A 23,002-nucleotide genomic window follows, 5' to 3' on the forward strand; every position below is an offset into this window, starting at 1 on the left:
CAGATATGGAAAGTGTATGATCAGCGAAGGGTATTGTGGGGAGGTAACGGTCCATCTCATTCCAGCAGAATCCATTTCCTCTGATTTATAAGCTGCGTTCGCTCGCATGTGACGGCTTGAGACTGAATTATGATATTAATATTGCTAAAAACAGAGGAGCCAGAAAAATCCCATTATTAGGATAAAGGACCACGAACAAAAAGAGAAAATCAAAGGATTGTACAAACCACAAACAGCGCAAACACAAACGCCTTACAAACCGCCACAGGCAATTTCAGGCGGCATTCGAGATGGCCTTGGGGAGGTTATATACTGTTTGGCAATTTTACTTTGTAACTATTAAATTCCTTTGAATGCCAAGATGGCGATTCTAGAGAGGATGTCACTTCTGGAAGTTGGAATGTGACAATATATGTTACTGCAGCTTTATTATAATGACCGAACTGGAGGGAGAGGCGTGTGCTACATTCGTGAATGATAAGGGGGAACTGCCAATGTATGGGAAGATGGGGGTTTGTCCGATCAATGACATTCAGGTGGCGAACCTGAGGAATTGGAAAAGGAAAAAAGAACAGAAAACTAAAGCAATGGGAGGAGGCGACCCAATGTAATATGCAATGGGTAAACTTGAGTAATGAAACAATCCTACCTCAGGTGGGAGCTTTAAAGATAATCGTTTAATTGGACACAGGAAGATACTACGCGTTTTGCGGGACCTGCCCGCTTCCTCAGGTCTACAGTACAGTGTGTTATGCAGTTGTTGGCACAAATTAGGAGCGCCTGGGGAGAAGTTGGCAGCACGGTGGTGTAGTGGATAGCAGTCACTGGGTTCCAGCCAGGGCACTATCTGCAGAGTTTGTATGGTCTACCTGTGTCTGTGTGGGTTTCCTCTGGGCACTCCAGTTTCCTCCCACACCCGCAAAACATACAGATAAGTTAATTGGTTAGCTGGCTTTCGCCTAAATTGACCCTAGACTACAATACATACACTACATGATACATACTACATAGACATAGGACTATGTTAGGGATTAGATTTTGAGCCCCTCTGAGTTAAAGTGAACCAGAGACGAAGCACCCTCATGTATTTTACCATATATATCAGTGGAAACATTAGAGAAAACACCTACCCTGCTCGCTGTTTCATTCTTCACTACTCAGCCTGCTTGTTACCAGTCCTGATAAAATCCCCGACTGAGCATTCAGTCTGGCTTTGCTCAGGAATCATTATAGCAGAGCCAGGAGGGGGCAGGCTTGGGCTTGACAAGACATCAGAGAAGACAAACTCAGCTATAATGATTCCTGAGCAAAGCCAGACTGATTTTATCAGGGCTGATAAGAAGCAGGCTGAGCAGTGAAGAATGAAACAGAGAGCAGGGAAGGTGTTTTCTCTAATGTTCCCATTGATATATATGGCAAAATACATGAGGGTGCTTCGTCTCTGGTTCACTAACAATATACTCTGTACAGCGCTATATAAATGATAAATTATAATAATTAAGTTGTGGAGTAATAAAGTTGTAAAAGTCCTCCAGCAGCATAGAATATAGCGAGAGAGGAGAATTAGAGGAAGGAGCAGAGTCCTCCAGCAGCACAGAATATATCAGGAGTGTGTATGTTCCCCTTTGTGCCACCTTCTGTCCCCCTGTGCATCCTTCAGTCCCCCTCTGCCTCGTTCTATGCCCCTTTGAGCCTCCTTCAATCCTCCTATGTGCCTCCTCTTCTGTCCCCCTGTGCCTCCTTCTGTGCCCCATTATGCCTTGTTCGGTCCTCCTATGCCTCCTTCTGTCCCTCTGTGCATCCTTCAGTCCCCCTCTGCCTCCTTCTATGCCCTTTTGAGCCTCCTTCAGTCCCTCTATGTGCCTCCTCTTCTGTCCCCCTGTGCCTCCTTCTGTCCCCCTGTGCATCCTTCAATCCCCCTTGGCCTCCATCTGTCCTCCTATGCCTCCTTCTATCCGCCTTTTAGCCTCCTTCTGCCTCTCCATGTTTGCCTCCTTCTGTCCCCGACTGCTTCTTCCTGCCCCCCCATTCTGCCTTCTTCTGCCACCTTTGCCTCCTTTTGTCACCCTTCGCCTCCATCGGTGGGTTGATTGCAACCCGATGACTCACTGTATTAAGCATTCACCTTATATGCCACATGGTTCATATATTCTTTAGTGTGTGCATTTTTTTTTCTTGGGGGTGGGGTGGGGGGGTTGTTGACACAGGACTTCTTGCCTAGAGTGACAAAAAGGCTAGAAATGGCCCTGCAGCACAGAGTATATTAGGAGAGGAGAGTTAGACAGAGGAAGGAGCAGAGTCCCCCAGCAGCGCAGAGTATATCAGGAGAGGAGAGTTAGATAGAGGAAGGAGCAGAGTCCTCCAGCAGCACAGAGTATATCAGGAGAGGAGAGTTAGATAGAGGAATGAGCAGAGTCCTCCAGCAGCACAGAGTATATCAGGAGAGGAGGGTTAGATAGAGAAGGGAGCAGAGTCCACCAGCAGCACAGAGTATATCAGGAGAGAATATTTAGAGGAAGGAGCAGAGTCCCCCAGCAGCACAGAGTACATCAGTAGGAGGGGTAGAGTCCTGTAGAGGGTTGTAGTAGGAAGTGGTGACATTCTCCTGCCCGGGGGTTGTAGTAGGAAGTGGTGACATTCTCCTGCCCGGAGGTTGTAGTAGGAAGTGGTGACATTCTCCTGCCCGGGGGTTGTAGTAGGAAGTGGTGAAATTCTCCTGCCCGGGGGTTGTAATAGAAAGTGGTGACATTCTCCTGCCCGGAGGTTGTAGTAGGAAGTGGTGAAATTCTCCTGCCCGTGGGTTGTAGTAGGAAGTGGTGACATTCTCCTGCCCGGGGGTTGTAGTAGGAAGTGGTGACATTCTCCTGCCCGGGGGTTGTAGTAGGAAGTGGTGACATTCTCCTGCCCGGGGGTTGTAGTAGGAAGTGGTGACATTTTCCTGCCCGGGGGTTGTAGTAGGAAGTGGTGACATTCTCCTGCCTGCGGGTTGTAGTAGGAAGTGGTGACATTCTCCTGTGTGGAGGTTGTAGTAGGAAGTGGTGATTTTCTCCTGTGTGGAGGTTGTAGTAGGAAGTGGTAACATTCTCCTGCCCGGAGGTTGTGGCAGGAAGGCGTGACATTCTCCTGCCCGGAGGTTGTAGTAGGAAGTGGTGACATTCTCCTGCCTGGGGGTTGTAGTAGGAAGTTGTGACATTCTCCTGCCCGGGGGTTGTAGTAGGAAGTGGTGACAATCTCCTGCCCGTGGGTTGTAGTAGGAAGTTGTGACAATCTCCTGCCCGTGGGTTGTAGTAGGAAGTTGTGACATTCTCCTGCCCGGGGGTTGTAGTAGGAAGGGGTGACATTCTCCTGCGTGGACGTTGTAGTAGGAAGTGGTGACATTCTCCTGCCTGGGGGTTGTAGTAGGAAGTGGTGACATTCTCCTGCCTGGCAGTTGTAGTAGGAAGTGGTGACATTCTCCTGCCCGGGGGTTGTAGTAGGAAGTGGTGACATTCTCCTGCCTGGCAGTTGTAGTAGGAAGTGGTGACATTCTCCTGCCTGTGGGTTGTAGTAGGAAGGGGTGACATTCTCCTGCTCGGGGGTTGTAGTAGGAAGTGGTGACATTCTCCTGCCTGTAAGTTGTAGTAGGAAGTGGTGACATTCTCCTGCCCGGGGGTTGTAGTAGGAAGTGGAGACATTCTCCTGCCTGGGGGTTGTAGTAGGAAGTGGTGACATTCTCCTGCCTGAGGGGTGTAGTAGGAATTGGTGACATTCTCCTGGCCGGAGGTTGTAGTAGGAAGGGGTGACATTCTCCTGCGTGGAGGTTGTAGTAGGAAGTGGTGAGATTCTCCTGCCTGGCAGTTGTAGTAGGAAGGGGTGACATTCTCCTGCCCGGGGGTTGTAGTAGGAAGTGGTGACATTCTCCTGCCTGGCAGTTGTAGTAGGAAGTGGTGACATTCTCCTGCCCGGGGGTTGTAGTAGGAAGTGGTGACATTCTCCTGCCCGTGGGTTGTAGTAAGAAGTGGTGACATTCTCCTGCCCGGAGGTTGTAGTAGGAAGGGGTGACATTCTCCTGCGTGGAGGTTGTAGTAGGAAGTGGGGAAATTCTCCTGCCTGGGGGTTGTAGTAGGAAGGGGTGACATTCTCCTGCCCGGAGGTTGTAGTAGGAAGTAGTGACATTCTCCTGCCCGGAGGTTGTAGTAGGAAGGGGTGACATTCTCCTGCGTGGAGGCTGTAGTAGGAAGTGGGGAAATTCTCCTGCCTGGGGGTTGTAGTAAGAAGTGGTGATATTCTCCTGCCCGGGGGTTGTAGTAGGAAGTGGTGACATTCTCCTTCCTGAATCGTGTAGTAGGAAGGGGTGACATTCTCCTGCCCGGGGGTTGTAGTAGGAAGTGGTGACATTCTCCTGCCTGGCAGTTGTAGTAGGAAGTGGTGACATTCTCCTGCCTGGGGGTTGTAGTAGGAAGGGGTGACATTCTCCTGCCCGGGGGTTGTAGTAGGAAGTGGTGACATTCTCCTGCCTGGCAGTTGTAGTAGGAAGTGGTGACATTCTCCTGCCCGTGGGTTGTAGTAAGAAGTGGTGACATTCTCCTGCCCGGAGGTTGTAGTAGGAAGTGGTGACATTCTCCTGCCTGGGGGTTGTAGTAGGAAGGGGTGACATTCTCCTGCCCGGAGGTTGTAGTAGGAAGTGGTGACATTCTCCTGTCCGGAGGTTGTAGTAGGAAGGGGTGACATTCTCCTGCGTGGAGGTTGTAGTAGGAAGTAGTGACATTCTCCTGCCCGGGGGTTGTAGTAGGAAGTGGTGACATTCTCCTGCCCGGGGGTTGTAGTAGGAAGTGGTGACATTCTCCTGCCTGCGGGTTGTAGTAGGAAGTGGTGACATTCTCCTGCCCGGGGGTTGTAGTAGGAAGTGGTGACATTCTCCTGCCCGGGGGTTGTAGTAGGAAGTGGTGACATTCTCCTGCCTGCGGGTTGTAGTAGGAAGTGGTGACATTCTCCTGCCCGGGGGTTGTAGTAGGAAGTGGTGACATTCTCCTGCCCGGGGGTTGTAGTAGGCAGTGGTGACATTCTCCTGCCCGGAGGTTGTAGTAGGAAGGGGTGACATTCTCCTGCGTGGATGTTGTAGTAGGAAGTGGTGACATTCTCCTGCCTCGCAGTTGTAGTAGGAAAGGGTGACATTCTCCTGCCCGGGGGTTGTAGTAGGAAGTGGTGACATTCTCCTGCCTGGCAGTTGCAGTAGGATGTGGTGATATTCTCCTGCCCGGGGGTTGTAGTAGGAAGTGGTGACATTCTCCTTCCTGAATCGTGTAGTAGGAAGGGGTGACATTCTCCTGCCCGGGGGTTGTAGTAGGAAGTGGTGACATTCTCCTGCCTGGCAGTTGTAGTAGGAAGTGGTGACATTCTCCTGCCTGGGGGTTGTAGTAGGAAGGGGTGACATTCTCCTGCCCGGGGGTTGTAGTAGGAAGTGGTGACATTCTCCTGCCTGGCAGTTGTAGTAGGAAGTGGTGACATTCTCCTGCTCGGGGGGTTTAGTAGGAAGTGGTGACATTCTCCTGCCCGGCGGTTGTAGTAGGAAGTGGTGACATTCTCCTGCCTGAGGGTTGTAGTAGGAAGTGGTGACATTCTCCTGCCTGAGGGTTGTAGTAGGAAGTGGAGACATTCTCCTGCCCGGAGGTTGTAGTAGGATGGGGTGACATTCTCCTGCCTGAGGGTTGTAGTAGGAAGTGGAGACATTCTCCTGCCTGGGGGTTGTAGTAGGAAGTGGTGACATTCTCCTGCCTGAGGGTTGTAGTAGGAAGTGGAGACATTCTCCTGCCTGGGGGTTGTAGTAGGAAGTGGTGACATTCTCCTGCCTGAGGGGTGTAGTAGGAATTGGTGACATTCTCCTGCCCGGGGGTTGTAGTAGGAAGTGGTGACATTCTCCTGCGTGGAGGTTGTAGTAGGAAGTGGAGACATTCTCCTGCCCGGAGGTTGTAGTAGGAAGTGGTGACATTCTCCTGCCCGGGGGTTGTAGTAGGAAGTGGCGACGTTCTCCTGCCTGCGGGTTGTAGTAGGAAGTGGTGACATTCTCCTGCCCGGGGGTTGTAGTAGGAAGTGGAGACGTTCTCCTGCCTGAGGGTTGTAGTAGGAAGTGGTGACATTCTCCTGCCCGTGGGTTGTAGTAGGAAGTGGTGACATTCTCCTGCCCGGGGGTTGTAGTAGGAAGTGGAGACGTTCTCCTGCCTGAGGGTTGTAGTAGGAAGTGGTGACATTCTCCTGCCCGGGGGGGTGTAGTAGGAAGTGGTGACATTCTCCTGCCCGGGGGTTGTAGTAGGAAATGGAGACGTTCTCCTGCCTGAGGGTTGTAGTAGGAAGTGGTGACATTCTCCTGCCCGTGGGTTGTAGTAGGAAGTGGTGACATTCTCCTGCCCGAGGGTTGTAGTAGGAAGTGGAGACGTTCTCCTGCCTGAGGGTTGTAGTAGGAAGTGGTGACATTCTCCTGCCCGGGGGGGTGTAGTAGGAAGTGGTGACATTCTCCTGCCCGGGGGTTGTAGTAGGAAATGGAGACGTTCTCCTGCCTGAGGGTTGTAGTAGGAAGTGGTGACATTCTCCTGCCCGGGGGTTGTAGTAGGAAGTGGAGACGTTCTCCTGCCCGGGGGTTGTAGTAGGAAGTGGTGACGTTCTCCTGCCCGGAGGTTGTAGTAGGAAGTGGTGACATTCTCCTGCCCGGGGGGTTGTAGTAGGAAGTGGTGACATTCTCCTGCCTGGGGGTTGTAGTAGGAAGTGGTGACATTCTCCTGCCCGGGGGGTTGTAGTAGGAAGTGGTGACATTTTCCTGCCCGGGGGTTGTAGTAGGAAGTGGTGACATTCTCCTGCCCGTGGGTTGTAGTAGTAAGTAGTGACATTTTCCTGCCCGTGGGTCGTAGTAAGAAGTGGTGACATTCTCCTGCCTGAGGGCTGTAGCAGATCAGTGACAATCACTTGGCGCTTGGCGATATTCCATGTTGGGGTCACTGGAGTCTCTTCCCAGCTGCTGAGGCTGTAATGAAGTCCCATTTGTCAGAGACATTGTGGGCACTTAGTGAGGATGGAGAGAATGTGCTGATGTAGCAGGAATCTTGCAGTGACGATAGACAGGGTGCTGCTCTTCTGCTCAGTCACTGACAGCGATAACACCAGGAATTACCCATCGGAAGGACGAGCGCCAGTTAATAGAATAATCCTAATTAATAGGGGAGGTGAGTGCGAGGCTGGGGTCTCAGATGTAAATAATCAGACGGCTGTCGCGTTACACTGTCAGGTCTATAAAACTCGCTAAAAATTGTCGCTCACAATTAAAGCCTCCTGACCTCTCTAATCACTTGATTTACACCCTTTGGAAAACGTTTTACATTATCGCCCAACAAACGCTCAGCGTACGGAAGTGTCACAGAACCCATACAGCTGTTTTGTGGATGCCACTATTCTACACAAGTTATATTTTGAAAGAGATGCTGCAATAACCCCCCCCCCCTTCCTCTAGATCCTAATGAGGCGTTCCCCCCCCTCTCCTCCGTTGTAGTGCTGGCTCCCCCAAAACAACAGCCGACGAGGACGTGGAGCAGGCACCTGCAATATCGCAGCTGGGAGTAGCGGCTTTCTGATCATGCTCAGGTGAAAATAACTAAGCCCCATAGGGACTGTAGTAGCAGTAGAACGGACCCAATCGGGCGTGGCTATTTCTATCTGAGCCTGAACGGAAAGCCGCTACTGCGCCTATGCTAAAGCCGGGTAAGGAAAATATTTACATGTCCACCGTTTGGGTCTGCCAGTCCAGGCTTCATCCTTCCAAGGTAAGGGGGGGGTGGCACATTAATTAAAAGTTTTCTTTAAAGAGAACCAGAGATGAAGCACCCTCTTGTATTTTACCTTATAAATCAGTGGGAACATGACAGTAAACACCTAGGGCTTGATTCACAAAAGAGTGCTAACTGTTAGCACGGCCGTTTTCGTGTGAATTTTCGCATTGCGCGCGATCGCGAATTCTCGCGCAAAATCGATATCATTTTAGTGTGAAAATTCGCGATCGCGTGCAATACGAAAATGGCCGTGCTAACAGTTAGCACTCTTTTGTGAATCAAGCCCATAATCTGCTCTTTGTTTCATTGTTCTCTGTTTAATCTGACTGTTATCACCTCTGATAAGAATCCCCGACTGAGCACTCAGTCTGGCTTTGCTACGGAAAGATTATAGCTGAGTCTGTCTTCTCTGGTGTCTTTTCAAGCCCAAGCCTGCCCCCTTGTGGCTCTGCTATAATGATTCAGCTATAATTATTCCCTGCAAAGCCAGACTGAATGCTCAGTCTGGGATTCTTATCACAGCTAATAACAGACACTTTTAGCAGTGAGGATGAAACAGAGAGCATGGTAAGTGTTTTCTCTAATGTTCTTACTGATATATATGGTAAAATACACAAGGGTGCTTCGTCTCTGGTTCCCTTTAAAGAAAACCTGTGAAAAAGAAAAGTCACATACTCCGAAGACTTCCCACGTCCTCCTCGACACCATCGGAGGGACCCTCTGGAAGTTTGCTGGCATGCTCCTAGCTGTGCTACTGACCAGGCGCAAGCCATACTGTACAGCCGCACTCATGTCAGCACAGCCCTTGTCCCAGCACTGGAGTAGATAGGTGGAGGGGGATGAGGGACGAAACAGGTCACTTCAGTGCCGGGATGGCTCCGCGTAACACCCGATATGGGCTCGGCTATAGCTGCAATGCTGTAGATCACACCCGCTTAGCTGTAATTCGGGTGGCGTTGATAGACGGATCCCGAATTACGTCTTCCCCCGACATGCTATGACTCAGGAGGGGGAATAGTATTTCACGCTGTTGGGAATTTCAGCAGCTGTATTAGCAGCATACTAATACAAATACAACAAGGGATGCCTCTGGATTCCCTGGCTCTCCTCTACTAAAGTGAGTAGCTAACTTTTTAAAGTCACACCTGTAGTTCTGGGTTGCCTTCAGAACTCCCTTTATACTTGGTGGCGTGGATTCAGCAAGGTGTTGGGAACCTTCCTCAGAGAGTTTGATCCATATTGACATCACACATTTGTTGCAAATATGTCGGCAGCAGATCCAGTTTTGTCATGTGACACAGTTTTGTCATGTGATATAAGCGCCCTGGCAGAGAAAAGACAGCGAGGAGTGCTCAGTGGGGACAGTGAGAAGACGTGTCGGGCAGATAGGTGAGCGTAAGCTCTGCTGCACACTGGTCATCCCACTACTGCTGCGCTCCTGACCAATTCAACCATTTTTGGCCGGTAATCGGACAAACGGGTATCGTTTGCGGCATAGATCTTTAGCAGATCCGATTAGGGTGACGGAATCTGCTGGATAGTGACGGTTAACATTGATAAGTGTACAGCCACCTTTACGGTCTTGCTGGACCATAGACAACTGAAGTCTCAGCCCTGGAGAAAAGTGTCAGCGTTCGCCCCATAATCTCGTCCCTTTATCCTTGCCGGAGCGATGGCAGACAGTGTTCAGGCGGTAATGGCTGCTTGTCTCAGCAGAAACCAAGTGGTAACACAGTAATGGGGGGCTTGTAGCGCTTCTGTCCAATAAAGAAGGTTACATCAGTTCTGCATGGGGGATCTAATGAGACGTCGCTGCCAGGACTTGATACCTCGGGTCATTGGTGCATGGAGGGAATGTAATGTGCAGCCATTTTTATTCTTGTCTGATGGGACACTATCATTCTCAGTGATGGGAGGGGAAATGCAGAAGGGCAGCCAAGATTTCTGTATGAAATAAGGCTGATAACGGTGAGTGCGTTTCTGTGTGTGAGCAGATCTTGGCTGTGAGACGTATCCTGCCTGGGAAGGGGAACGATGGGTGAGGCTGGCACAACATGCTGGCATTTGTAGTACTACACTGGCAGGGAGGCAGCAGGCAGTACGTGGAGGAGCTTCTGCTTGTACCAGACAGCCCCTGTCCCCAGTATAGATAGCCAGATGTAGCCCCAATATTAGGCAAACTGATGGGAGCCTGATGTTTGTGATGGAGCCCTCAGATCTGTAGACCAGCATTTCTTCAGTGCATAGGATCCGAGTGGTGGTGCCAGTGGTGGTGGAGGAGCGAGCGGTAGTGCCAGTGGTGGTGGAGGAACGAGCGGTGGTGCCAGTGGTGGTGGAGGAACGAGCGGTGGTGCCAGTGGTGGTGGAGGAACGAGCGGTGGTGCCAGTGGTGGTGGAGGAACGAGCGGTGGTGCCATTGTTGGTGGAGGAACGAGCGGTGGTGCCATTGGTGGTGGAGGAACGAGCGGTAGTGCCAGTGGTGGTGGAGGAGCGAGCGGTAGTGCCAGTGGTGGTGGAGGAGCGAGCGGTAGTGCCAGTGGTGGTGGAGGAACGGGCAGTGGGGCCAGTGGTGGTGGAGGAACGGGCAGTGGTGCCAGTGGTGGTGGAGGAACAAGCGGTGGTGTCAGTGGTAGTGGAGGAACAAGCGTTGGTGCCATTGGTGGTGGAGGAACGAGCGGTAGTGCCAGTGGTGGTGGAGGAACGAGCGGTAGTGCCAGTGGTGGTGGAGGAACGGGCAGTGGTGCCAGTGGTGGTGGAGGAACGGGCAGTGGTGCCAGTGGTGGTTCAGGAACAAGCGGTGATGCCATTGGTAGTGGAGGAACGAGCGGTGGTGCCATTGGTGGTGGAGGAACGAGCGGTGGTGCCATTGGTGGTGGAGGAACGAGTGGTGGTACCCGCGGTGGTGGAGGAACGAGTGGTGGTAACCGCGGTGGTGGAGGAAGGAGCGGTGGTGCAAGTGGTGGTGGAGGAACGAGCGGTGGTGCCATTGGTGGTGGAGGAACAAGCAGTGGTACCCGTGGTAGTGGAGGGACAAGCAGTGGTGCCAGTGGTGTTGATGTAAAAACTGAACAGAAAGACCAGATGAAGAACTGATGCCAAACGTAACAGTGGTTAGTCCCTCTGATGATGCGTTAGCACACAAAACGGCTGTCAGGACAGTAACTTAACACCCACTGAACTCGCTGTATGTGACGCCCGTCTGCATTGAAATAAAGGTGTGTTAAGGGCACAGTGTCTCTATTTATTCCTTAGTCTACAACTAGTGCCAGTGGTGGTGGAATAACGCAAACGTGATGGTGGCAGTTACCGACCAGGCAATGATGTAAAAACTCAACAAAAAGACCAGATGAAGAACTGATGCCAAACGTAACAGACTGATCCATTTAAACGAAAAACGGATGTTGGAAAAACGTTGCACTGGGCTATGGAGAAGAGCAATGACATGCAGTTTATTCTGACTTTATGCAAATTTTGTTTCAGTTCGTATATATCTACGACTACAAATTTTCACAATCCAAACTGGCAGCAACTGCATTTGATTGGATCTGATTGGTCCAAAACTGCCTAGAAATGACACAATTTACATCTAGCGTTGGAAGAATGTGTATGTCTAGCTGTCCCCGAGAGGAGCCATTGCTTCCCTGGCTTCTGCCTGGCGCAGCCCACTCCTGGCACACAGAAGCCTCTTTAGTTGGACACTTCAATACAAACAAGAGCGGTTGAGAAGCCCACTTGAAGCTCTTGAGATAAAGTGTTGTTCTTTGTGTTGTGTACTGAGACAATTCAGTGTCAGCCATGATCTGGTAGAAAGAGGTGAGCTTACCGCGAGTGTGACGGAGGCTATTCAGCACTGTCTGCAGGGTGGGAAGGGGTCTGGCAGTGTCAGAAGACCTCCTGGACCCACAGCTCGGCTGGCAAATTTTCTGTCCTGCTTGTCCCCGTTTGTGTCTTCTCCCATTTCTTTCTCAATGTGGGCCTGAAACATAACACAGCATGATACGATTATTTCATCACTGTATTAATCTTCCTTGGAATTGTACAGAGTACAATACAGACGACGACAACACATTTGTAAAGCGCTTTTCTTCCTGAGGACCCAAAGCATATGAGCTTGTCTCAGATCAGTACATAGTGATGTGTACAGGGGGAAACGTTATGTGATCATAAATGCCAGGCTAGACAGGTGGCCTTTCAGTTTTGGTTTAAAAGCCTCTAGGGTTGGAGCTGTCTTTATTGGGTGTGGCAGGGAGTTCCAAAGGGTAGGGGCAGCATGACAGAAAAGCTGTGGCTCTAAAGGTTTTAAGGTAGACACTGGGGGTGGTCAGGTTATTAGATCCTGATGATCTGAGGATGTGGGAGGTGTGACGCAACAAACGCTTCAGTTATCTGGGGCCTAGGTCGTGTAGGGATTTGAATGTTTGTAGGTTTCATAAATGCACATATTGTTCACACACAGTACAATCTAAACATCCAGCAAATACAATGAAATCCTCCAGCAATACAGGTGCATGTTCCTTTTAAATACGTGTATGTTCCTTTTAAATACAGTAAGTTAGACAGAGACAAGAAACACTTTTAGGAGGGTCCTGCCTTTGCGAGCTTACACCCAGTGGGGTGGAGACACCAGGAAGAGGAGCCTGTCCCTGCAAGGTAAACGTTTAGAGGGGAGTGGGGTGGAGATACTAGCAGAGGGAGTCTGCCCCTGTGAGCTCACAGGGTAATGGGGTGGAGACACTAGGGGAGGAGTCTGCCCCAGTGAGCTCACAGTCTAGACCAGGGCTTCCCAACCATATTTTTATGTACCACCAACAGTGCACGTTTTGTGGAAATCCACAGAAGTAGTTAATCAGCTCTGCTGAGACACTAATTACCTCACCTGTGCATGTTTGAGGTTTTCTGCAAAACATGCACTGTTGGTGGTACTTGAGGACAGGGTTGGGAAGCCCTGGTCTAGAGGGTAATGAAGTGGAGTCTACAGTGAAGTGGGGTGGAGACAATAGTGGGAGGAGCTTGCCCCTGTGAACTTATTCAAGGAGTAGTGGGATGGAGCCTGCTTCATTGTATAGGACTGGAGATGACAGTTATTGATTAAAAAAAAAAATCCTGTACTAGGTGTAGCCTCTTCCTGGGGGATGGGGAGGGGGATAAAAGCATCTAATTGCCCGCTAATGATAGAAATAGGCATTGGTTGCTCGTCGTAAGTGATCCTCACAATCTCAGGAACGTGACTTCATATAAGACAACAGCAGTAAATTCCATTCACCAGCGATCTACAAACCCCAGGACAATGTAAAACACAGAAAAGAGAGAAGAGAAAAATACATAGACATACGGCTAAGATTTAATCTGCGGCAAAGCGCTGAAAAGAATGTTTTTTGGGGTAATTTAATGTCGGTGAGAAACGTAGCTGAAGAGTTTATAAGGGCTCAATTACGGCCTCTAAATATCCCATTCCGCGCCGCTGTTCCAGCAGTTCAGTAGCATTCCGAGGCGTCCCAGGGCGCCAATAAACTAGCGGAAGTGTAATCTCTGTATATTGCTTATATTAAATATAGATCTGGCTCTTATTCACGGTTTAGCGTCTTTCCAGGCCAGAGAGAGTGTTCTGAAGAGCTTCCTATCTTAATCTTCTAGCGGGGGAGCGGCGGGGGAGGCGGCGTGATAGATGTCCGGGACTGGAAGTACCGCTTAATGAATGACAATGGAGCTGCGTAGGCGGACCGCTGTGCAGACAGGCGGTGCCTAGGCATAAAAACCCACATGCTTCCTTATTAATAAGTTACAGAAATACTCCAGGCCGCCTCCTACAAGATGGAAAGGGAACCGGTCACCACTGAGAATTCCTAGTAATGAGAATCCCCAGGATTTTATCTTGTGAGCTAAAAGATGCTTCAAACTTACAGAATGCACAGAAAAGTACGGTTTAACTTCTTTTTAAAGGGAAAATCCACTATTGCCAATAAGAAAAGGCCGTCTCTCCAATCAAGCTCTATACATTGCAGAAATAAATGCCAGATCATTGGTGTGACAATAACCATGCGGGAAGGGGGGGCTGTAGGGGCTCACTCCTCCTCCTCCTCCCCCCCCCGTCTTGTGCAGAATAAGCACAGGGAGCGCTGCTCTATTTATCTACTCAGCACTGTATTGAATCTCCTCCTCCTCCTCATGGCATCTGTGCGTTGCATTCTGACATCCTGAGGATCCTGATGCATGTCACGTGATCAGGAGCCTCAGGGTGGCAGCATAGAGCGTGCGGCTCCAGGAAAGAAGAGAAGACAAGACGCGGAGTGGACTGGGGGGGGGGGACAGCAAGCAACTACAGGGAGAGGAGGTGTGCCAAGAAGAGAAGCAATGCTGGCCATTATAGTACAGTGGTTTGACTGGTTGGGGAGGGGGGAGAAAGGGAACTGTAAACTCTTTTAAAGAGACTCTGTAACATTAAAAATCTCCCCTGGGGGGGTACTCACCTCGGGTGGGGGAAGCCTCCGGATCCTAATGAGGCTTCCCACGCCGTCCTCTGTCCCACGGGGGTCTCGCCGCAGCCCTCCGAACAGCCGGCGACAGAGCCGACTGTCAGTTCAATATTTACCTTTGCTGGCTCCAGCGGGGGCGCTGTGGCGACTTTCTGCACGGAAATAGACGGAAATACCCGATCTCCGTCGGGTCCGCTCTACTGCGCAGGCGCCGGAAACTTGCGCCTGCGCAGTAGAGCAGACCCGACGGTGATCGGGTATTTCCGCCTACTTCGGCGCCGAGAGGCATCAGAGCGCCTGCGCAGGAGCCAGGAAGGTAAATATTGCGTCACAGCTGTACGGAGGGCTACAGCGAGACCCCCGAGGGACGCAGGACGGCGTGGGAAGCCTCATTAGGATCCTCAGGCTTCCCCCACCCGAGGTGAGTACCCCCCAGGGGCCGTTTTGTCGTTACAGTTCCTCTTTAAGTACAGTAGAGATGGGAAGTTCGGATCTTTTCAATGATTCGGATGATTCGAATCGGATCATTGAAAAGATCCGGATCTTTGATCCGAATCTCGGATCATTTTACTAGGGAAGCGTTGGGGGGGGGGGGGGGTGGTGGAGGGTGAAATGACTGCAGGACAGGACTTTTCCTGCGTTGCCAGGAAGATACAGGACATAACTCTGCAACAGAAATGATACTTTATTGTATTTGCTTCTATAGGGAAGGAGATCAGAGTTTTGTTTATTTCGCCAAGTACAATGAGTAGTCCCTGGAATTATTTCTGTAAGTATTAGTATAGAAACATGCTGGGATTAGAGTAGATGCGCTGCCCGAGACAATCATCATCTCGTGTATGGCACCAGCAATATCAGCTCAGAATGCGGCTCCAAGAAAGGCTTTTGGGTTAAGCAATGATCGGAGTTAGAGGAATGAGCCCGACACTGCTCAGTAGTCAGTACGCGGAGATGACATGATAGCACTTGTATAGACCCCGGTGCCCGCTGAGAGAGGGGGGCGTGCCGCTCCTGGCTCCACCCCTTTTGATCCGAATCGGTTCATTTTGATGATCCGGATGATTCGACTCACAAAAGAGATTCGGATCAAAGATCCAAATCGTTCATGATCCGGACAACACTAAAGTACAGTCAGTGACATTACTATGTACTCTGTAATGTGCTGCAGGAGATGTCAGTGCTATATAAATATATAAATACATAATAATAATATGGTAGGACATTAGACTATGACTATGGTAGGATTAGAGTGTAAGCTCTTCTGAGGACAGTCAGTGACATGACTATGTACTCTGTAATGTGCTGCAGGAGATGTCAGTGCTATATAAATACATAATAATATGGTAGGACATTAGACTAGGACTATGGTAGGATTAGAGTGTGAGCTCTTCTGAGGACAGTCAGTGACATGACTATGTACTCTGTAATGTGCTGCAGAGGATGTCAATGCTATATAAATAAATAATACTGATATGGTAGGACATTAGACTATGACTATGGTAGGATTAGATTGTGAGCTCCTCTGAGGACAGTCAGTGACATGACTATGTACTCTGTAATGTGCTGCAGGAGATGTCAGTGCTATATAAATACATAATAATAATAATATGGTAGGGCATTAGACTATGACTATGGTAGGATTAGATTGTGAGCTCCTCTGAGGACAGTCAGTGACATGACTATGTACTCTGTAATGTGCTGCAGGAGATGTCAGTGCTATATAAATACATAATAATAATAATAATAAGGTAGGACATTCCACTATGGCTATGGTAGGATTAGAGTGTGAGCTCCTCTGAGGACAGTCAGTGACATGACTATGTACTCTGTAATGTGCTGCAGGAGATGTCAGTGCTATATAAATACATAATAATAATATGGTAGGACATTAGACTAGGACTATGGTAGGATTAGAGTGTGAGCTCCTCTGAGGACAGTCAGTGACATGACTATGTACTCTGTAATGTGCTGCAGGAGATGTCAGTGCTATATAAATATATAAATACATAATAATAATAATATGGTAAGACATTAGACTAGGACTATGGTAGGATTAGAGTGTGAGCTCCTCTGAGGACAGTCAGTGACATGACTATGTACTCTGTAATGTGCTGCAGAAGATGTCAGTGATATATAAATACATAATAATAATATGGTAGGACATTAGACTATGACTATGGTAGGATTAGATTGTGAGCTCCTCTGAGGACAGTCAGTGACATGACTATGTACTCTGTACAGTGCTGCAGGAGATGTCAGTGCTATATAAATACATAATAATAATATGGTAGGACATTAGACTATGACTATGGTAGGATTAGATTGTGAGCTCCTCTGAGGACAGTCAGTGACATGGCTATGTACTCTGTAATGTGCTGCAGAAGATGTCAGTGCTATATGAATACATAATAATAATATGGTAGGACATTAGACTATGACTATGGTAGGATTAGAGTGTGAACTCCTCTGAGGACAGTCAGTGACATGACTATGTACTCTGTACAGTGCTGCAGGAGATGTCAGTGCTATATAAATACATAATAATAATATGGTAGGACAGTAGACTATGACTATGGTAGGATTAGATTGTGAGCTCCTCTGAGGACAGTCAGTGACATGGCTATGTACTCTGTAATGTGCTGCAGAAGATGTCAGTGCTATATAAATACATAATAATATGGTAGGACATTAGACTATGACTATGGTAGGATTAGAGTGTGAGCTCGTCTGAGAACAGTCAGTGACATGACTATGTACTCTGTAACGTGCTGCAGAAGATGTCAGTGCTATATGAATACATAATAATAATATGGTAGGACATTAGACTATGACTATGGTAGGATTAGATTGTGAGCTCCTCTGAGGACAGTCAGTGACATGACTATGTACTCTGTAATGTGCTGCAGGAGATGTCAGTGCTATATAAATACATAATAATATGGTAGGACATTAGACTGTGACTATGGTAGGATTAGATTGTGAGCTCCTCTGAGGACAGTCAGTGACATGGCTATGTACTCTGTAATGTGCTGCAGAAGATGTCAGTGCTATATAAATACATAATAATATGGTAGGACATTAGACTATGACTATGGTAGGATTAGATTGTGAGCTCCTCTGAGGACAGTCAGTGACATGACTATGTACTCTGTAATGCGCTGCAGAAGATGTCAGTGCTATATAAATACATAATAATAATATGGTAGGACATTAGACTATGACTATGGTAGGATTAGATTGTGAGCTCCTCTGAGGACAGTCAGTGACATGACTATGTACTCTGTAACGTGCTGCAGAAGATGTCAGTGCTATATGAATACATAATAATAATATGGTAGGACATTAGACTATGACTATGGTAGGATTAGATTGTGAGCTCCTCTGAGGACAGTCAGTGACATGACTATGTACTCTGTACAGTGCTGCAGGAGATGTCAGTGCTATATAAATACATAATAATAATATGGTAGGACATTAGACTATGACTATGGTAGGATTAGATTGTGAGCTCCTCTGAGGACAGTCAGTGACATGGCTATGTACTCTGTAATGTGCTGCAGAAGATGTCAGTGCTATATGAATACATAATAATAATATGGTAGGACATTAGACTATGACTATGGTAGGATTAGAGTGTGAACTCCTCTGAGGACAGTCAGTGACATGACTATGTACTCTGTACAGTGCTGCAGGAGATGTCAGTGCTATATAAATACATAATAATAATATGGTAGGACAGTAGACTATGACTATGGTAGGATTAGATTGTGAGCTCCTCTGAGGACAGTCAGTGACATGGCTATGTACTCTGTAATGTGCTGCAGAAGATGTCAGTGCTATATAAATACATAATAATATGGTAGGACATTAGACTATGACTATGGTAGGATTAGAGTGTGAGCTCGTCTGAGAACAGTCAGTGACATGACTATGTACTCTGTAACGTGCTGCAGAAGATGTCAGTGCTATATGAATACATAATAATAATATGGTAGGACATTAGACTATGACTATGGTAGGATTAGATTGTGAGCTCCTCTGAGGACAGTCAGTGACATGACTATGTACTCTGTAATGTGCTGCAGGAGATGTCAGTGCTATATAAATACATAATAATATGGTAGGACATTAGACTATGACTATGGTAGGATTAGATTGTGAGCTCCTCTGAGGACAGTCAGTGACATGGCTATGTACTCTGTAATGTGCTGCAGAAGATGTCAGTGCTATATAAATACATAATAATATGGTAGGACATTAGACTATGACTATGGTAGGATTAGATTGTGAGCTCCTCTGAGGACAGTCAGTGACATGACTATGTACTCTGTAATGCGCTGCAGAAGATGTCAGTGCTATATAAATACATAATAATAATATGGTAGGACATTAGACTATGACTATGGTAGGATTAGATTGTGAGCTCCTCTGAGGACAGTCAGTGACATGACTATGTACTCTGTAACGTGCTGCAGAAGATGTCAGTGCTATATGAATACATAATAATAATATGGTAGGACATTAGACTATGACTATGGTAGGATTAGATTGTGAGCTCCTCTGAGGACAGTCAGTGACATGACTATGTACTCTGTAATGTGCTGCAGGAGATGTCAGTGCTATATAAATACATAATAATAATATGGTAGGACATTAGACTATGACTATGGCAGGATTAGAGTGTGAGCTCCTCTGAGGACAGCCAGTGACAGGGCTATGTACTCTGTAATGTGCTGCAGGAGATGTCAGTGCTATATAAATACATAATAATATGGTAGGACATTAGACTATGACTATGGTAGGATTAGATTGTGAGCTCCTCTGAGGACAGTCAGTGACATGGCTATGTACTCTGTAATGTGCTGCAGAAGATGTCAGTGCTATATAAATACATAATAATATGGTAGGACATTAGACTATGACTATGGTAGGATTAGAGTGTGAGCTCCTCTGAGGACAGTCAGTGACATGACTATGTACTCTGTAACGTGCTGCAGAAGATGTCAGTGCTATATGAATACATAATAATAATATGGTAGGACATTAGACTATGACTATGGTAGGATTAGATTGTGAGCTCCTCTGAGGACAGTCAGTGACATGACTATGTACTCTGTAATGTGCTGCAGGAGATGTCAGTGCTATATAAATACATAATAATATGGTAGGACATTAGGCTATGACTATGGTAGGATTAGAGTGTGAGCTCCTCTGAGGACAGTCAGTGACATGACTATGTACTCTGTAATGTGCTGCAGGAGATGTCAGCACTGAGTTCAGGCAATGCATTACAGTAGACAACTTTATTGGGAGGATTCAGCCCAGGGGCGTAGCAATAGGGGGTGCAGAGGTAGCGACCGCATCAGGGCCCTTGGGCCAGAGGGGCCCTCCCTCAACTACAGTATTAGCTCTCTATTGGTCCTGTGCTCATAACAATCACTTCTATAGATGCTTTGAATAGTGGTAATCATTAACAAACTATTCCCCATCCCCTTCTTGCACCTGTGACACTGTAGTTGCCATTGGCAGGTTTTGGTGCGCCGTATCAATTATTATGTATAGGGTGCTTGGGGGGCCCCATTGTAAAACTTGCATCGGGGTCCACAGCTCCTTAGCTACGCCACTGATTCAGCCTAAAGCTATGCTAAAGTCTACAAAGACAATACAAATAAATAATAACAGCTGCAGCTTTTTATTGTGAAGAGGAGAATTTGGAGCAGAGATTCAGAGTATTACAAATTCCTCTTAGTGACAGGTTTGCTTTAAAGCTGAATTATACATATAATAAAGTTATGTGGAGGCCCCCTAACCCTCCAATGATGTGTTTGGCCTGTAAATGGCGATCCTGAGCCATGATTGGCAGCTTCCTCTCTTGTCTTGTTTCTCTAAGCTGCAGCGGAGATACTGGGGGTGAAGTGGCGTTATCATATATCTCTATACACAGCAGCATTACCCCAAATATTTGGAGAGCGGGAGATTTATCGCTCTGCTCGGGAGGCCGGTCTCTCTGGGGTAATGAGGGCCGCTAATGAATTTCTTCTCAATCACTTAATAGATTATCAGGGAGTAATCTAGCTCTCTCTGCGGGCCTCTTGTCCAGTCTAGGAAAAGTAAGGAAAATAGATCTAATCCTTTCCTGCTAAGGCGCTGCGTTTATCGCCCGCTACCTATAAATAAAGCCTCTTTGTGTTTGGCTTCTGAGTCGGTGAAAAGTGGACTGACTTGGTTTAGAAAGAAAAAACCTCTCGCCTAGTTTTCTGTCCAGATCCTTCTGCGTCTTGGAAGAGAACGTCGCAGGCCTTTTGAAGTTGTGTGTTAGTAAAGTAAATGCGCCCATTCAGCGCTGTTCCCACCCACAAAGAATCTTGGAAGCTGATCCGGCTTGGCCATAACTAGGCCGTTATACACAACAGACGTAAACAGCCAAACATCTTCTCATGCCGCATGGATCGCTCACCATTGGGGGAATGTTTATTAGGGGCCGTTCCTTTGGGTAACTATAACAAACCCGTCTTCACTGGCCTCTTTATCGGAGGCATTTGGCAGCGGCCAGCGTCAGAGAAGTGATGGCTGATTTTACGTTTGGTTTGAGCTGTTTGTACGGAGGGTAATGGCCGAGTGTCAGGAATATATCACTGGTCTGCAGCTTGTGGGGTCGCTAATGAAAGGGAACCCGAGGTGAGAGGGATATGGAAGCTGCCATATTTATTTCCTTGTAAACAATGCCAGTTGCCTGGCTAGTCTGCTGATCCTCTGGCATAGTTGAGTCAAAACCCTCGAACAAGCATATGGCTAACCCAGCTGAGTCAGAGTACCGGATCTGCTGCATGCTTGTTCAGGGTCTCTGGCTAAAAGTATTGGAGACACAGGATCAGGAGGACAGTCAGGCAACTGGTATTGTTTAACGACCGCGTCACGCCCATGGGCGTGAATGCGGCGGCAGCTCCAGGACCGCCTAATGCCAATTGGCAAAGAAATGAACAGCGCTACTTAAAAACAGATGAGTGCCTACCTGCAAAAAAAGTGCACACCCCATTTATGGGATTCAAATACACAATGAGCACACACATGACCTGTCTACCACTTGGAGGATGTTAGTTTCACTAACAATTTGCAATTTGTTAGGTACTCGTCCCTCCCACTGTCGAAGAAGTCTTTCCTCCATGGGAGGGGACCTAACACTAACTAAATTCTACCTATGCATATGCATAGCCTGGGCGCGCTACCAGTAAATTTAAGAATTGCGCAGAAAAAGTGGGATCAGCGCATCACCAGGCCGCCTCTGGATGGCCTCAGCTCAGAGATGCGCTGAGCCCCCCCAGGAACTACAAAACGCACCTTGAACCCAAACAGAGGCTCTGCATATACACCAAAGAAAACTAACAAGTGGGAGCAGCTGACCAGAATTAAATCAAACATAGCAAAGAAATGAAAAAGTGCACACCCCATTTATGGGATTCAAATACACAATGAGCATACACATGACCTGATCCCACTTTTTCTGCGCAATTCTTAAATTTACTGGTAGCGCGCCCAGGCTATGCATATGCATAGGTAGGTTTTAGTTAGTGTTAGGTCCCCTCCCATGGAGGAAAGACTTCTTCGACAGTGGGAGGGACAAGTACCTAACAAATTGCAAATTGTTAGTGAAACTAACATCCTCCAAGTGGTAGACAGGTCATGTGTATGCTCATTGTGTATTTGAATCCCATAAATGGGGTGTGCACTTTTTTTGCAGGTAAGCACTCATCTGTTTTTAAGTAGCGCTGTTCATTTCTTTGCTATGTTTGATTTAATTCTGGTCAGCTGCTCCCACTTGATAGTTTTCTTTGGTGTATATGCAGAGCCTCTGTTTGGGTTCAAGGTGCGTTTTGTAGTTCCTGGGGGGGCTCAGCGCATCTCTGAGCTGAGGCCATCCAGAGGCGGCCTGGTGATGCGCTGATCCCACTTTTTCTGCGTAATGCCAATTGGCGTCAGGTACTGGGGCCAGCTACTGCAGGAGATCGCACGCAAGCTGCGCGTGCATCTCCTGCTTGGAGGGCGGAGCTCCGCCCCGCCTTCAGTCTCCGAGACGCGATCGCCGCTCGGGACACTGTTAGACGGCGAAACCACCATCTTTTCACTAAGTAGAGCGCTGCGATCCGCAGCAGCGCTGTACTGGGGACAGCCATGTGACACAGCTGTCCCCCTGCCACACAGGAGAGCGATCGGCTGTGACAGGCTGAACCCTAGGTGGCGCTGTTACTATTAGACTGAACTTCGGACCAGGAAGAAAGTACATGCGGTGCTGGATCTCGGCAATGAGAATATCGTGATTACCCGCTCAGCCACTTTGCATGTGCCCGCCCCTGTGCCCCTCCCACCATGCAGTACATGGGGAGGACTAGCAGGCCCACCAGGAGCACAGGACCTACGCCACTGAAAATGTGTCTGCACCGTGTGGGTGGGAAATACATCCCTATCTGATCAGATTCGATCAAACAGGCATCTGTCTAATGGTCGATCTTGTGGCAGATCGAGTAATATATGGTTACCTTAAAGTGCGAGTTGAACTCAGAACTTCCTCTCTGCTCTAAAAGATAAGAAACAGCATAATATCCGTTAGAGAAAAACATTTATTTGTTACAGCGGATACAAATCCTGCAATAAATCTGCAGTGTGTCTACTTCCTGCTTTTATGGAAGTGGGCATAGCGTTAACATCCTGTGTATACATATCAGCTGTGTCCGCTGAGGA

General features: G+C 48.0%; 2 protein-coding genes across 4 annotated transcripts in view; one reads left to right on the forward strand and one right to left on the reverse strand.

Annotated features, from left to right (window-relative positions):
* The window catches only part of COX10 (cytochrome c oxidase assembly factor heme A:farnesyltransferase COX10), a 1,230,266-nt gene that overhangs the window by 726,696 nt on the left and 480,568 nt on the right, over positions 1-23,002 (reverse strand). For all 3 annotated transcript variants that reach the window (XM_068263380.1, XM_068263379.1, XM_068263381.1), the window contains one exon: positions 11,617-11,769. The gene's annotated coding sequence lies outside the window, so the exon portion shown is untranslated. The remainder of the gene's footprint in view (positions 1-11,616; positions 11,770-23,002) is intronic.
* Positions 1-23,002, forward strand: part of LOC137541843 (heparan sulfate glucosamine 3-O-sulfotransferase 3A1-like) — a 218,185-nt gene that overhangs the window by 136,926 nt on the left and 58,257 nt on the right. The gene's annotated exons all lie outside the window — the stretch shown is intronic.

This window comes from Hyperolius riggenbachi, chromosome 12 (genome assembly GCF_040937935.1).
Source record: "Hyperolius riggenbachi isolate aHypRig1 chromosome 12, aHypRig1.pri, whole genome shotgun sequence".
NCBI classification, from domain to species: Eukaryota; Metazoa; Chordata; class Amphibia; order Anura; family Hyperoliidae; genus Hyperolius; species Hyperolius riggenbachi.